This window comes from Hemiscyllium ocellatum, chromosome 12 (genome assembly GCF_020745735.1).
Source record: "Hemiscyllium ocellatum isolate sHemOce1 chromosome 12, sHemOce1.pat.X.cur, whole genome shotgun sequence".
Lineage (NCBI taxonomy): Eukaryota > Metazoa > Chordata > Chondrichthyes > Orectolobiformes > Hemiscylliidae > Hemiscyllium > Hemiscyllium ocellatum.
Window position 1 is genome coordinate 30574 of NC_083412.1, and position 17924 is coordinate 48497.

Consider the following 17924-nt stretch of genomic DNA (forward strand, 5'->3'; position numbering starts at 1 on the left):
TTCTCAAATCTCTGCTTTGTAAACCTTTCCTTAAGTCCAGCCTTGAGGATACCTTCATTTACTCTGATAGTTTGGAGGACAAACTGGCATTGCCTTTTCCTCTGTCCCATCCTCTGTCTCCTATTGGCCTGCGCTGAAATCAATCACCCGAGGGCCATTCTCTGCTTTGGCTGCTGTTCATCAGGTACGAGAGAGAGGGTTCATTCCTGTTTCTCCAAAGGTCAGACAATATCAACCACTACCTCCATTGCATGCAGCCTTTCACATTGACAAATCTCCTAAAATGCTTCACGAATAATGGAAACGTTGATTAAACAGATATATTTTAAAATAAAAATTGAAGGAGGACAGAGGGGGTTATGGAGTATATTTCAGAGACTTGAGTCCTCTTCAGCTCCAATCGTGGAGTGATGTATGTGGAGCACAGCTTACAATGGAGACAGCTAGAGGCAAATCAAAGGTTAACAACCTCATGTCTTAGCCCCCCCTACCCCACAAACCAGGCCTTGTTCTCACAGCCTGTCATTACACATTAGCGATGGTTAGCCACTAACAGTCCTCATGAACAGCTATCCACCCTCCCAGCCAGATAGATATCTACTCCTTTATACAAATGTTCTTCTTGCTCTATCCCCACCTATCCTTTACTCATAACATCCTCACCCCATCCTACCTTCTGCATATAAACTGACTTTTTTTCTCGGTAACATCAGTTCTGAGGAAGAGTCACCGGATCTGAAACATTAACTCTGGTTTCTCTTCACAGATGCTGTTAGGCCTGCTGACATTTTCACGAGCGTCCTGGTTGTTGTTTCTGATTTACAACATCCACAGTTCTTTTGGCTTTCATTTACCAGGAGTTTGTAATTCAGGTCCAGCAGCCTCTCTCCCACTCTCTAAATCCCCCCTCACGTGACACTGCTCCTGCACAGCTCATGGTTTTGTGTCATCTTGCTGGACCCGCCTCTTATTCATTCCCATTGGCTGGAGGACCACATCAAATCACCTCCTATTGGTCGGTGAGCTGCCATCAACCAGGCCCCATTGTGATGAGAGTGAAGGGCTTCTACCTCTCTCTGCCCTGGGATGAGCGTCATTATTCACAGTGAATGGACAGTATCACAGATCTCAGGGGCTGGGGGCTATTCAGCCCATTGAGGCTGTACTCTCTCCCTCTGGAGATGCTGCAAATCTGTTCCAAGTCTTCTCCCATTTGCCCACCGCCTCCCAAGTCTTTCTTTAAGAAGTAAAATTGCAAATCTGTTTGAGAATACCTGCTGAATCTGTGTCTACCTGCTGTTCATACTGTTCAAGATGATCTGAATGAACTGACTAAAATATAAGACACATATTCATCTTGCATTATTTGCCAATTAACGAAAAGTAGTTAATAAAATTGTGACATTGTTAACAATTCCCCACTCTTTTCAAATTAAATATCTTGGAAACAAATCTACACATGGTCGAAATCACTGCTCAACCTTCTCAGATCCAAGGACAATCATCTGTGCTGAGCTGCACAGCATAGAAACAATAGTCCAATTCATGCATGTCAACGAGGAATCCTAAACTAATGGAGTCCCATTTGCCATCTATTGGTCTGAATTCCTCAAAACCCTTCCTATTCATGTACCTAATCGGATGCCTTTTAAATGTTGTAATTCTATCAGCCTCCATTACTTCATTTGGCAGCTCATCACATCCACACACCACACTCAGCTTGAAAACGTTGCCCCTTTGATCCCTTTTAAATCTTTGCCCTCTCAACTTAAACCCACGTGGCCTTGATTTGGACTCACCTAACCTGGAGAAAAAAAGACCCCAGCTATTCACCGTCTCCATGCTCCTTCTGATTTTATAAATCTCCCAAAAGTCACCTCTCAGTCATTGACTCTCCAGTGAAAATAGACCCAGCCTATTCAGCCTCTCCAAGTATCCCAAATCCTCCAACCCTAGCAAAGTCTTCGTAAACATTGTCTGAACCATTTCAAAAATCACAACCATATTTCCCAGAACAGGGAAATTCGAACTGAAAAAAGAATTCCTGAAATGGCTTAATTAATGTCCTGTCCAGCCAAAATATGACATCGCAGCTTCTGTACTCAATGCATTGACCAATATATATATAAGCGTACCAAACACCAACTTCACTACCCTGCTGACCTGCCACTCTAGTTTCAAGGAAAAAGGAACCTGCACTTCAAGGTCTCTTTGATCAGCAACACTCCACAGGACCTTCCCATCAAGTGCATTAAGTCCTGCCCTGATTTTCATTTCCAAAATGCAGCGGCCTCGCATTTGTCTAAATTGAACTCCATCTGCCATTCCTCGCTTCAATGGCCCATGTGTTCAAGGTCCTGTTGTGCTTTGAACTAACCTTCTTCAATGTCCATTTCACCTACAATTTTGTTGTTTTGTGTAAACCTACCTCATATATTCACATCCAGGTCATTTATTTAAGGATCCAAATATCCATTCCTGCAGCATGCCTTTTCTCACAGGCTTCCAGTCCAGAAATCAACCCTCCAACACCATCGTCTGTCTCCTACCTATAAGCCAGTTTTTTATCCAAATGGCTAGTTCTCCCTGCTTTCCATGTTACGTAATCTTGATAACCAGTCTGCTTTGTCGAACCTTGTTCAATCCCCATATAGACAATGTCCACAGCCCGTCTACATCAATTTTCGTGTCACTTCTTCAAAAAAGTCAACCAAGTTGAAGGGAGACAATTTCCCATGCACAAAGCCATGTTGACTAGCCTTATTCATTCCTTGCCTTTCCAAATAGACGTGTGTCCAGTCCCTCCGAATCCCTTCCAACAACTTGCCGGTCACTGACTTCAAGCTCACTGTTCTCTTGTTCCGTGCCCTTTCCTTATCACCTTTTAAAATAATGGCACCCGTCTTCCAGTACTTCATCTGTAACAAACGATGATATAAATGCCTCAGGGAGGGGCACTTCCATCACTTCCCTAGCTTTCCACAAGTTGCTGGAATACACCTGATCAGGACCCAGGGATTTATCCACCTTGATGTGATTTGAGCCATCCAGTACCGGCTCCACTGCAACGTGGACACTTTTAAAGTTATCATTGTTTATTTCTCCAAACTCTTTAGTTTCCATAACCTTCTCCAGTGAAAAAAACGGCATGAAATACTAGAATTATATAGTATATCTCCCAACTCCTATTGTTCCATAGATGGCCTTGTTGATTATTAAGGGTTCCTATTCTCGGTGTGGTTATTCCTTTATCTGTGATGTATTTGCAGAATTTCTTTGGATTCTCCTTAAACCATTTCCTGAAGCAATCTCATGTTCTCTTTTTGTCCTCCTGGTACCCTTGAGTATACTCCTGTAAAAACATGATCCTGTTCTCCCAACTTTTCTGCCTCTGCCATATCTGCTCCCAAGAGAAGCAATTGCACTCCAGGATATCCCAAAAAGTTTTCCTATTTCAAGGACCACAATTTCCCTCACACTTGAACAGCAATGGCCTCAAACGCATATCCTTAACTTCCTGCATCTCCGCCTTTATACCACCCCTCCCAACTACAATAAGAATATAATCCCCTGGTCCCCACCTGCCACCCCACTAATGTACACATGCAGCACAATAATCTCTGCCATTTCTGCTACCTAGTCAGACCCCACCACCAGGGTCATACTTTCCTCCCCAGCCCTATCTGTGTTGCGCAGATAACATTTTCTGCCGTGATGCCCTCGTTAGGTTTATGCCTCCCCACCAACCAACCCTTCACCCACCCTTACTACCAGGGGAGCAGTAAAACATGCACCCACACCTCCCCAACTCACCTCTGTCCAATGCCCAAAAAGATCTTTTCACAGCAGGCAGAGATTTTACTGCATATCCGAACACCTCACCTACTGCATCTGGATACCATGGAAACATTAACATGGGTAATACAGCGAATCTGCACATCTTTGGATTGTGGGAGGAAACCCACACAGACACTGGGAGAATGTGCAAATTCCATACGAACATCCTAAGGCTGGAATCAAATCCAGGTCCCTGGTGCGGAGGCAGCAGTGCTCGTCACTGAGCCACAATACTGTGCGATCTTTGGTGCTGATGCGCTCCCCCACTGATACCTCATTCACTCAGCCTGCTTCATTTCCCAAGAGAAGAGGCGGTGATGTCCTCGTGATATTATCGCTATCCAGTTAATCCAGCGACCCAGATAACCATCGGGGTACCTGGGTTTGAATCCAGACACGGCAGATAGTGGAATGCGAATTCAATAAAAATCTGGAATTAGGAATCGAGTGACGATAATGAATCCATGATCAATTGTTGGGAACACCCACCTGGATCACGAATGTCCTTTAGGGAAGGAATCTGCCATCCTTACCTGGTCTGGGTAACAGGTGACTCCAGATCCACAGTAATGTGATTGACTATTAATTCCACCCCCCCCCCCCCACCCCCTACCCCGGCCCAGCCAGTCACACCCTCATCCTGTGAATGTACAAAGGGATAAAACGTCAAGTCCTGTATACAACCATCCTATTCTTACAGAGAACAGTGATCTCGTAGGGAATTTGCTTCTCAATTCCTCGTTGATTATTGGGGAAGGCGGGTATGGGGGCTATTGGGTGGTGGGGTGTCGATTGTACAATCCCATTAAGGTGATGACTAATGTCTAATTTCTCAGTTCCCTGGATATACTCCCAGATCTACCCTCCTGAAGCCCTAATATTATCCCTAATCAAAAACGGCATCTCCCTGCCCTGTTGCCCCCTTTCTCTCTTTGCTATAGCATATATATCCTGTAACATTAAGCTGATAATCTATCCATCTCTGACTGATGCCTCTGTAATTGCTATAACATCCCAGAGCTATGAGCCCATCTGCCTGACCTGTCGGGTCTCTTGTATTGAAGTAAATGCAGTGTAATTGTTCAATCTGACCTCATTCTGTGCCTTGCCCTTGACTGCCTTGATTGTTTTTACTTCTGAACTGTATCAACCTCAGACTTAGCTCTTTCCTCACACTCACTTTGGGTTTACCCCCCACTTGCTCACCGTTTTAATGCCTCCCGAGTAGCACAGACAAATCTTCCCTTCCAGCACAGGTACGATCCATTCTTCTTTTGTAGATCAATACTACCAACGAGAGATCCAATGACACAAAAATGCGAATTCTTCTTCCCTACACCAGATCCTTCACCACGCATTTATCTGCTCTATCCGCCTATTCCTACTCTTACTAGCATGTGGCACCGAGAGTAATTCAGATATTACTATCCTCAAGGACCTACTTTTTACGGTCCAGCCTAATTTCCCATATTCTCTCATCAGAATCTCATACTTTTCTACTCCTATGTCATTGGTACCAATGTACAACAGCGTCCCTTCACAAAGTCATTCTCCCCTTTCATAATATTCTGCACTCTCTGAGACCTCCTTTACCCTGGCACCAGGGAGCTACCTCCCCATTCTGATGTCTCACTGTCTGCTGCAGAAACTGTAGATTTGCACCTGACTAGAAAGCCCCCATCACCATAGATCGCGTGGAACTGGGTATACCTCACATTACGTTAGAGCCAGTCTCAGCACCAGTGACTTGGCTGCAACTGCTACATTCCCCGAGTGTCAGTGAACCCCTACATTTTCCAAAGCAATATACTTGTTTGAGAGTGGGATAGAGAGAGGAGACACCTGCACTACCTGCCTGCCTCTCCTATCTTTCCTGGAGTTAACCCATCTACCTGATTGTATCTGCAGTTTTTCTGCCTGAAACTGCCACCGATCAATCTTCCTAGCTCCTGTGAATCCCTCACGGCCTTTAACTGTCGCTCCAACAGATCTACGCGATCGATAGGATTTTCAACCACACATGATGACATCATCATCAGGATCATTGAAATTCTCCCTAATCTACCACACCTGACAGGAAGGGCACATCTCACAAAGAATGGATATATCTGCAACTTAAATTTTCCAGACCCAGAAAAAGGTACAATCTTACTGCTCTACCAAATACTGCCCCAGAATAACTTATTACCTATATTTTATATTATCAAATATTAATAAAGAGACCGTAAGACCAATTAAAATGAAGCCCTCACTTTACTCACTATTCTAGATTTATGAAAATAAAACAGACAAAGATTTATCTTTTCAGAGACTGAAACCCACTGAGCTGATCCACAGCTGTGAGTTATTCGAGAGTGAGGTGTCTCCGAGGGCAGTTGTGAAATGTCACTGTTTGTTTCTCTTTACTGCCCGCTCTATTTCCAGGGAGGTTTATAACTTCACAGCCAGTCAGCTGGGAGAGTTTACTGCTCCGTGTTATTCACTGGGATTTGCCTCCAGCCTCACAAACCTCCCTGTCGAACTTTGAAAAGATTGGTAGCTGAGGTTGAGGTTCTGGATGTAGGTTTGCTCACTGAGCTGGAAGGTTCATTTCAGACATGTCGTCAGCCTACTAGGTAGCATCTTGAGTAAGCCTCCGGACAAATCTATCTCGGTAATCCCCCTCCAGTCTCAGAAATTACATGTCCGTGGTATAAGATTTTTTTTTAATTTAATTCATTTGTTGTTGATTTATTTTACGGTTATTTAAAAAGAAAACTCAAAAAAGCATGATTTGTTTCCCCCAAAGAGCTTTCTGCCAGCTAGCCTTTTGAAGAAGTCACTCTCGAATGACTCACAACTGGGGAACAGCTCAGTGGGTTTCAGTCTCTCAAAAAATAAATTTTAGTTTTGTTTACTTTCAAGACGTCTTGATGTTTCAGTTCATTTCCTCAAATTATAAGCATAGAAGGAGAGCTTTCGTTTTTTAACATCACTGTAAGGGGAGTGATCACCGATGAGGTATTGACATTGAAATAGTAATCTGGAGACCCAGGTAATGTTCTGGGGAACTGGACTTAAATCCCACCATGGCAAAGGTGGCAATTGAATTCAATAAAATCTGCAATGAAAACTCTAATGACGGCCATGGAACCATTGTCGATTATTAGGAAAAACCATCTGGTTCACTAATGCCCATTAGGCAAGGAAACGGCCATCTTTACCTGGTCTGGTCTACACGTGACTCCAGACCTACAGCAATGTGGTTGTCTCTCACTGCCCTCTGGGTCATTAGTGATGGGCAATGAATGCTGGCCTGGTCAGTGATACCCACATCCTTTGGATGAATACACTTCTTTCAAAGAAGTTGTGCTGACAGAGGTTTTCAAATAAACAAAAAGGTTACCTTGTTGGATAGCACTATGGACACTGCAATAATCAGAGAGAACTTGAGGAACAATGCACAGAGAGATCTCAGGTATATGGCAGAATAAATAGGTTGTAATCGTAGGGAATTAAATTTTCCGAACATTGACTGAGACTACTATAGTGTGAAAGATTTAGTTGGTGACGGATTTGTTAAATGAGTTCAAGAACATTTTCTTTATCCATATATAAATATTCCTATGAGAAGGAGCAAAACCTGACCTTTTCTCAGTTAATAAGACAGGGCAACTAACTGAAGTGATAGCCGGGGAACACTTTGGATGGGATGGAATTGTCGGCTCCTTCTGGAAATATTTGTATAATCAGTAACGATAGGTGAGGTATCTGACGACTGGAGAGTGGCTAATGTTGTACCTTTGTCTGTGAAGGAGACGCCTGGGAATGACAGGCCTGTGAATCTGAAGAAGGGTTTATGTCCGAAACGTCGATTCTCCTGCTCCTTTGATGTCTGACCTGCTGTGCTTTTCCAGCCAACACATTTTTAAGCTGTGAGTCTGACTTCAGTGATGGATAAGTTGCTGTAGGTGATTCTGAAGGATAGTGTCAAAGAAGCAGTGCTGAGGGAGAGCTGCACTGTCAGAGGGGCAGTACTGAGGGATTGCAGCACCATCAGAGGCGCAGGGCCAAGGGGTTGTTGCGCTGTCAGATGTTCAGTTCGAAGGAAATACTGAATGATCAGAGGATGCGCCGCACTGTCTGCAAGTCAGTATGAAGGTGCCACACACTGTGGGAGAGTCAATATACGTGCAATGCCACACTGCCAGAGGATCAGTACTGAGGGTATGCTGCAGTGTCATAGGAGCAGTACTGAGGGAGTGTCGCACTGTCAGATGGTCAGTAATGAGAGAGTGCTGCATTGTCAAAGGGTCAATACTGAAGGGAGTGCTGCACTGTCAGAGGGTCAATACCGTGGGAGTGCCGCACTGTCAAAGGGTCAGTACTGAGGGAGTGCTGCACTGTCAGAGGGTGTGTAGAGAGGGAGAGCTGCGCTGTCGGAGCGTCAGTACTACGTGAGTGCTGTGCAGTGAGAGGGTCAGTAGTGAGGATGTGCTCACTCACTGAGAGTCAGTACTAAGGGATCAGCATGCTGTCAGAGTGCCGCATTGTGAGAGGGTTAGTACTATGGGAGTGCCGCGCTGTGTGTCTGACAGTCAGTACTGAGGGAGCACCGTGCTGTGTGTCAAAGTCAGTCCTGAGGGAACACCGCGCTGTGAGGAGGTTAGTACTGAGTGAGCACCGCGCTGTGGGTCAGAGGGCCTGCTGCATTGCCAGAGTTTCAGTCCTGAGGAGTACTACACTGTCAAAGGGTCAGCACTGATGGAGCTGTGCACTGTCAGATGTTCAGTCCAGAGGGAATGTTACACTGTCAAAGGATCAGTACTGAGAGTGCACTGCACCATCAGAGGGTCAGGACTGACAGAACACTCCCCTGTAGAGGGTCAATACTGTGGAATTGCTGCACTATCAGAGTTACAGAATCGAGACAATGCCACACTGTCAGAGGATCAGCACCGAGAGAGTTCTGCTCTGTCAGAGGGTCAGTACTGAGGGAATGCTGCAGTATCAGAGGGTCAGCAATAAGGGAGTGCTGCAGTATTAGAGGGTCAGCACTAAGTGAGTGCTGCGTTATCGGATGGGAAGGCTCGAGGGAATGCAGCCCTGTCAGACGATAAGGGAAGTGCCACACTGTCGGAGGGTCAGTACTGAGGGAGTGCTGCCCTGTTGGGTTGGCCAGTGCTGAGGGAAAGCTGCACTGTTGGAGCAACAGTACTGTCAGAGGTTCATAGAACATAGAACAGCGCAGTACAGGCCCATCGGCCCTCGATGTTGCACCGATCCAAGCCCACCTAACCTACACTAGCCCACTTTCCTCCAGATGCCTATCCAATGCCCGTTTAAATGCCCATAAAGTGGGAGAGTCCACCACTGTTACTGGCAGGGCATTCCATGAACTCACGACTCGCTGAGTAAAGAATCTACCCCTAACATCAGTCCTATACCTATCACCCCTTAATTTAAAGCTATGCCCCCTCGTAATAGCTGAATCCATACGTGGAAAAATGTTCTCATGGTCAACACTATCTCAACCCTTAATCATCTTGTACACCTCAATCAAGTCACCCCTAAACCTTCTTTTCTCAGGGAATCCCAGACTGTCAGAGGATCAGTACTGCGGGAGCGCTGCACTGTCAGAAGTTCAGTCCTCAGGGAATGCAAAACTGTCAGAGTGTCCGTAGTGCGAGAGCGCTGCACTGTCAGAGGTCAGTACTAAGGAGGAGCTGCACTATCAGAGGGTCAGTACTGAAGGAGTGCTGCATTGTCGTAGTGTCAGTCCCGAGGGAATGCTGCTCTGTCAGAGGGCCAGTAATGAGGAAGTGTCACACTGTCGGAGGGTCAGTACTGAGGGAATGCTGTAGTATCAGAGAGTCAGTACTGAGGGAATGCTGTGTTTTCGTAGGGTCAGTCACTATGGAATGCTGTCCTGTCAAATGGTCAGGAATGAGGAAGTGCCACACCGTCAGAGGGTCAGTACCGATGGAGTGCTGCCCTGTTGGGTTGGTTAGTGCTGAGGGAAAGCTGCAATGTCGGAGCATCAGTACTATCAGAGGTCAGTACTGAGGGAATGTCGCACTGTCAGACTTTCAGTCCTTAGGGAATGCAAAACTGTCAGTTGGTCAGTACTGCAGGAGCGCTACACTGTCAGAGGGTCAGTACTCGGGGAGTGCTACACTGTGAGAGGGTCAATACTGAGGGAGTGCTGCACTATCAGAGGGTAAGTACTGAGGGAATGCTGCACTGTCAGAGAGTCAGTACTGAGGGAGCGCTGCACTGTCAGAGAGTCAGTACTGAGGGAGCGCTGCACTGTAGAAGTATCAATACAAAAAGAGTGTTGCAGAGTCAAAGTGTCAGTATTGAGGGAATGCTGTAGCGTCAGAGGCTCAATTCTGAGTTAGTGCTGGATTGTCAAACGATCAGTACTGATGGAGTGCTGCACGGTCAGAGGGTCAGTACTGAGGGAGGGCTGCACTGTCACAGGATCAGTGCTGAGGGAGTGCTGCACTGTCAGAGGGTCAGTACTGAGTGATCACGGCACTGTCAGAGGGTCAGTACTGAGTGATCACTGCACTGTCAGGGTCACACGACCAAGGGAGTACTGCACTGCCACATTTTCAGCATGGAGGGAGTTCTGCCCCGGCAGAGGGTCAGTACTGAAGATGTACCTCGATGTCAGAGGGTCAGTACTGAGAGTGTGCAGCACTGTCAGTGGATCAGTATGGAGGGAGTGCAGCATTTTCTTATGGTCAGGACGGAGGAAGCACTGCAATATCAGAGGGTCAGTTCTGGGTGAGTCTCGCACTGTCAGAGGGTCAGTGCTGAGGGAGTGCTGCACGATTAATGGGTCAGTAGAGACGGTGTGCTATACTGTCAGAGGGTCAGTTTGAGTGCGGGATGCACTGTCAGAGGGTCAGGACGGAGGAAACACTGCAAAGTCTGAGGGTCAGTACTGAGGGAGTATCGCAAAGTCTGAGGGTCAGTAATGAGGGAGAATTGCAATGTCAGAGGGTCAGTTCTGCGGGGTGCTGGACTGTCAGAGGGTCAGTCACGAGGGAATGCTGCCCTATCAGTTAGTCAGTACTATGGGAGCGCTGCACTGTCAGAGGGTCAGCACTAAGGCAACACTGCACTGTCAGAGGGTCAGTACTACGGAGTGCTGCGTTGTCAGAGGGTCAGTCCTTAGGGAATGCAAAACAGTCAGAGGGTCCGTCCTGCGGGAGCGCTGCACTGTCAGAGGTCAGTACTAAGCGGGTGCTGCACTGTCAGAGAGTCAGTAATGAAGGAGTGCTGCGTTGTCGTAGGGTCAGTTCCGAGGGAATGCTGTCCTGGCAGTGGGTCAGTCATGAGGAAGTGTCACACTGTCGGAGGGTCAGTACAGAGGGAGCGCTGCCCTGTTGGGTTGGTTAGTGCTGAGGGAAAGCTGCAATGTCGGAGCATCAGTACTGCCAGAGGGCAGTACTGAGGGAGTGTCGCACTGTCAGAGGTCCAGTCCTCAGGGAATGCAAAATTGTCAGATGGTCAGTACTGCAGGAGCGCTGCACTGTCAGAGCGTCAGTACTCGGGGAGTGCTACACTGTGAGAGGGTCAATAAAGAGGGAGTGCTGCACTGTCAGTGAGTCAGTACTGAGGGAGCGCTGCACTGTCAGAGAGTCAGTACTGAGGGACTGCTGCACTGTCAGAGAGTCAGTACTGAGGGAGCGATGCACTGTCAGAGGGTCAGTACTGAGGGAATGCTGCACTGTAGATATATCAATACAAAGAGAGTGCAGCAGAGTCAAAGTGTGAGTACTGTGGGAATGCTGTGGCGTCAGAGGCTCACTTCTGAGGTAGTGCTGGACTGTCAAAGGATCAGTACTGAGGGAGTGCTGCACTGTCAGAGGGTCAGTACTGAGGAGGGCAACTCTGTGAAAGGGTCGGCACTGAGGGAGCAGTGCACTGTCACATGTTCAGTCCAGAGGGAATGCTACACTGTCAAAGGATCTGTACTAAGAGAGCACTGCACCAGCAGAGAGTCAGGACTGAGAGAACATTCCCCTGAAGAGGGTCAATACTGAGGAATTGCTGCACTATCAGAGGTGCAGAATCGAGACAGTGGCACACTGTCAGAGGATCAGCACCGAGAGAGTTCTGCTCTGTCGGAGGGTCAGTACTAATGGAATGCTGCAGTATCAGAGGGTCAGCACTAAGTGAGTGCTGCGTTATCGGAGGGGCAGGCACGAGGGAATGCAGCCCTGTCAGACGGTCAGGGAAGTGCTACACTATCGGAGGGTCAGTACTGAAGGAGTGCTGCTCTGTTGGGTTGGTCAGTGCTGAGGTAAAGCTGCACTGTTGGAGCAACAGTACTGTCAGAGGTTTTGTCCTCAGGGAATCCCAGACTGTCAGAGTGTCAGTACTGTGGGACCGCTGCACTGTCAGACATTCAGTCCTCAGGGATTGCAAAACTGTGAGAGGGTCCGTAGTTCGGGAGCGCTGCACTGTCAGAGGTCAGTAGTAAAGGGGTGCTGCAGTATCAGAGGGTCAGTACTAAAGGAGTGCTGCATTGTCGTAGGGTCAGTCACGAGGGAATGCTGCCCTGTCAGAGAGTCGGTAATGAGGAAGTGTCACTCCGTCGGAGGGTCAGTACTGAGGGAATGCTGTAGTATCAGTGGGTCAGTACGGAGGGAGTGCTGCCTTGTCGTAGGGTCAGTCCCGAGGGAATGCTGTCCTGTCAATGGGTCAGTAATAAGGAAGTGCCACACCATCGGAGGGTCAGTACCGAGGGAGCGCTGCCCTGTTGGGTTGGTTAGTGCTAAGGGAAAGCTGCAATGTTGGAGCATCAGTACTGTCAGATGTCAGTACTGAGGGAATGTCGCACTGTCAGAGGTTCAGTCCTCAGGGAATGCAAAACTGTCAGATGGTCAGTACTGCAGGAGCGCTACACTGTCAGAGCGTCAGTACTCAGGGAGTGCTACACTGTGAGAGGGTCAATACTGAGGGAATGCTGCACTGTAGAAATATCAATGCAAAGAGAGTGCTGCAGAGTCGAAGTGTCAGTACTGCGAGAATGCTGTGGCGTCAGAAGCTCACTTCTGAGGTAGTGCTGGACTGTCAAATGATCAGTGCTGAGGGAGCGCAGCACTGTCAGAGGGTCAGTACTGAGGGAATGCTGCACTGTCAGAGGGTCAGTACTGAGGGAGAGCTGCACTGTCAGATTCAGTACTGAGGGACTGCTGCACTGTCAGAGAGTCAGTACTGAGGGAGCGCTGTACTGTCAGAGGATCAGTACTGAGGGAGTGCTGCACTGTAGAAATATCAATACAAAGAGAGTGCTGCAGAGTCAAAGTGTCAGTACTGCGGGAATGCTGTGGCATCAGAGGCTCACTTCTGAGGGAGTGCTGGACTGTGAAATGATCAGTGCTGATTGAATGCAGCACTGTCAGAGGGTCAGTACTAAGGGAGTGCTGAACTGTCAGAGGGTCATTACAGAGGGAGTGCTGCACTGTAGAAATGTCAGTACAGAGAGAGTGCTGCAGAATCAGAGTGTCAGTACTGAGGCAATGCTGTTGGGTTGGAGGCTCACTTCTGAGGGCGTGCTGCAGTGTGAAAGGATCAATGCTGAGGGAGTGCTGCACTGTCGGTGGGTCAGTACAGACTGATCACTGCATTGTCAGGGTCACAGGCCCGTGGGAGTACTGCACTGCCACATTTTCCGCATGGAGGGTGTGCTGCACCGGCAGAGGGTCAGTACTAAGGATGTACTTCAATGTCAGAGGGTCAGTACTGAGGATGTACTTCAATGTCAGAGGGTCAGTAGTGAGGGAGTGCTGCACTGTCAGAAGATCAGTACTGAGAGTGTGCTGCACTTTCGGAACATCAGTACTGAGGGAGTGTTGCACTGCCAGATGGTCAGTGCTGAGGGATTGACGCACTGTCAGAGGGTCGGTACTGAGTGAGTGGTGCACTGCCAGAGGGTCAGAACTCAGACAGTGCAGCACTGTCAGTGGATCAGTATGGAGGGAGTGCAGCATTTTCTGAGGGTCAAGACGGAGGAAGTACTGCAATATCAGAGGGTCAGTTCTGGGGGAGTGTCGCACTGTCAGAGGGTCAGTGCTGAGGGAGTTTTGCACTGTCAGAGGGTCAGTACTGAGGGGGTGCCGCACTGTTAATGGGTCAGGAGAAACGGAGTGCTGTACTGTCAGATGGTCAGTTTGAGTGAGGGATGCATTGTCAGAGGGTCAGGACGGAGGAAACACTGCAATGTCAGAGGGTCAGTAATGTGGGAGTGCCGCACTGGCAGTTGGTCAGTAGAGAGGTAGTGCTGCACTGTCAGATGGTCAGTTTGAGGGAGGGATGCACTGTCAGACGGTCAGGATGAAGGAAGCACTGAAATGTCACAGGGTCAGTACTGAGGGAGCGTCGCACTGTCAGACGATCAATTCTGACGTAGTGCTGGACTGTCGTGGGGTCAGTTTGAGGGATGGCTGCACTAACAGAGAGTCAGCACTGCGGGAGTGCCGCACTGTCGGTGGATCAGAACTATGGAAATACTGCACTATCAGAGGGTCATTACTGAGGAAGCGCAGCACTGTCAGGGGGTCACTACTGAGGGAGTGCTGTGCTGACAGGTGGTCAGAAATGAGGGATTGCCGCAATGTCAGAGAGTCAATATGGGGGCAGTGCTGCATTGTCAGAAGGTCAGTACTGAGGGAGGCTGCATTGTCAGAGGATCAGGACTGAGAGAGTGCTGCACTGCAGAAATGTCAGTACAGAGAGATTCTGCAGATTCAGAGTGTCAGTACTGAGGGAATGTTGTGGCATTAGAGGCTCACTTCTGAGGGAGTGCTGCAGTAAGAAAGGATCAGTGCTGAGGGAATGCTGCACTGTTGAAGGGTCAGAACAGAGTGATTGCTGCACTGACAGAGGCGCAGGACCAAGGGAGTGCTGCACTGCCACAAGGTCAGCATGGTGGGAGTGCTGCACTGTCAGAGTGTCAGTATTGAGGGAGCGCTGCACTGTCGGAGGGTCAATATTGAGGGAGTGCTGCACTGTCAGAGGGTCAGGACTGAGGAAGCACTGCAATGTCAGAGTGTCAGTACTGGGGTAGCATCGCACTGCCACAGGGTCAGTGCTGAGAGAATGCTGCACTGTCAGAGGGTCAGTGCTGAGACCGTGCTGCACTGTCAGAGGGTTAGTACTGAGGGAGTGCTGCAATGTCAGAGGATCAGTACTGAGGGAGTACTGCACTGTCAGAGGATCAGTACTGAGAGAGTGCTGCACTGGCTGAAGGTCAGTACTGAGGGAGTATTGCACTGTCAGCGTATCAGTACTGAGGGAATGCTGTACTGTCAGATGGTCAGTACTGAGGGAGTGCTGCACTGTCAGAGTGTCAATACTGAGGAATTGCCGCACTGTCAGAGGGTCAGTGCTGAGAGAGTGCCGCACTGTCAGATGGTCAGTACTGAGGGAGTACTGCACTGTCAGAGGGTCAGTACTAAGGGAGCCCTGCACTGTCAGATGATCAGTACTGAGGGAGTGCTGCACTGTCAGAGGGTCAGTACTGAGGAATTACCGCACTGCCAGAGGGTCAGTGCTGAGGGAGTGTACACTGTCAGAGGGTCACGACTGAGGGCGTGTTGCGCTGTCAGGGAGTCAGGAATGAGGGATTGCTGCAATGTCAGAGGGTCAATATGGGGGCAGTGCTGCATTGTCAGGAGGTCAGTACTGAGGGAGCGCTGCACTGTCAGAGGGTCATTAATGAGGGAGCGCTGCACTGTCAGCACATCAGTCTGGGGTATACTTGCATTGTAAGAGAGTCAGTACTGAGTGAGTGCTACACTATCGGATGGGCTGCGTGGTCTAATTTCTGCTCCCATGTCTTGTGATCTAAGAGGAATATCTGAAATTGTTCAGTACATTTCTGCCTCTGCGTCCTTCATACTCTGCTCAGCAATGATTCCCACGTCCAGATTCCAGAGACTGTGTTTAAACAGACCGTCTTCATTTGGTTATTGAACGTGAAGAGGTTCCACCCTCTTTTCCCAGGTATCGACTTTTCATTTCACGTGACTGACCTGCCAGGTCAAAGGGATATTTTCATGCTGCAGGGCTGAGGTTTTTTCCTCAGCTTCCGTGTGCTCATCCCAAATGAATCCCATTGCTCCACATTCAGCACATTCGTGTGTTCATTATTTCTGAGCTTCCCAATGCTAATCCGCATCCAGAATGACATCCCACACTCCTCCAAATTGTATCGGAGGCTAATTGTCTGGGAGAGAGGAATGCTAAGAGGGGAAATAGAAATCTGAAAGGACTTTACAGTGACATTAAGGGTGAATTGATAATGAGAGAAAGAGTAGGTTGTGGAACACAGTGAGAATTTGTGCATAGACCCAGAGGCTACAGTGAATGGATGCATTTTGTCAATGCTCATTGGGATAGGGTTGGTATGAAATCGTGGTGATGCTCTGTGATACAATTAAATGAATTAGCATATATATAGAGAGAGATGGTTCTAAGTGGTCTGGCCTTCTTAAAACCCAATAAATCTCCAACGACGGTGGAAATGTATCTCAGTTTACCGAATGAGGTGATGGGGAAAGCAGCAAGTACACTTGCAACATATTTAAATCCCCTCTGACCACAGGAGAGGTGTCGGCAGACTGACCATGTGGTACTGTTATTCGAGAAGGAGCATGGGATATCCCAGGGAGCTACAGGCCAATCAGGCTAATATCGTGGGTGGGACGTCTGTTGGATGCAATTTTGGGAGATAGTATTAATCAGTATTTAAAGAGACTGGAGTTCATGAAGAACAGTCAGAACGGTTCTGTTCAGGGGAGCTCAGGTCTGACCAATAGGATTGCACTTTTTAAGGAGGTGACCAGGTGTGTAAATAAGGGCAATGCTTTCCTGTCGTCTGCTTGGAAGTTAGTGAGGCTTTTATCAGGACCCACACTGGAAACTGATAGTGAACATAAAAACACAAGATCCAAGGAATTTGGCGCAGAACGCTGAGTGGCAGGAAGCAGACAGTGACGGCCCAATTAGAAATCTCTGTCCGTTCATGACTCACTGTTGGGGTCTTGCTGATGTGGTTGATAGAAAAGATTAAATTTGAATGGTGGAGGGTTAATCATTGGGTTCATGAAATAATGAAGATTGGTGGCGTGATAAATACTGAAGATGATAACCTCAGGTTACAGAAGGATGGAGATGGCCTTGTCAGATGGACCGATCAGTGGCAATGGGTGAGGTGTCTGAAGACTGGAGGGTGATTAATGATGTGTCATTGTTGAAGTAAGGCTGCAAGGAACAGCCATTGAACTATGGAGCTGTGAGCCTGATGGCAGTGGTGGGTCAGTTGTTGGAGGGCGTTCTGAGAGACAATTTACATGCATTTGGAAAAGTAAGAATTGATTACGGATTGTCAGCTTGGCTTTGTTTGTGGAAAGGATGTGTCCAACTTGATCGAGCTTTTGACGGGATGACCAAGAAGACAGATGACAAGGTCTCACAGGCGAGATGGCTTAGTAAAAGGTTAGGTGAGATAACATCCTGGGAGAGAGGACAGCATGGTGCCTCAGTGGTTTGATTCTAACTCCCGGTGACTGTGTGGAGTTTACACATTCTCTCTGTATCTGTGCGGGTTTCCTCCGGGTGCTCCAGTTTCCTCCCACTGCCCAAAGATGTCATGGGAAACGCAGCATTACAGGGGCAGAGTGGATGATGTGAGTATGGGTGGAATTCTGTTCAAACAGTCAGTGTGGAGCCAATGGATGGAATGGCTTGCTTCTATACTGTAGGAATTCTAAAATTAATCCAGAGAGACAAGTAATGTTCTGGGGAACTGGGTTCCAATCTTGCTCAGGGGTGGATGTGAGTCCTTACAGTCTGAAGGGGTTTGAACACAGTCTGAGGGGGGATCTGGGCTGAGCCCTGAAGTCGAGGATGTGAATGATTTGTGGAGCTACTGTCTAAGGGACTTTGGGGGTTAAACACAACAAAGTGGTGCTTTCTGAGGTATTGAGGGAGCACTTTCTGAGGTATTGAGGGAGCACTTTCTGAGGTATTGAGGAAGCACTTTCTGAGGCAGTGAGGGAGAACTATCTGAGGTATTGAGGGAGCAC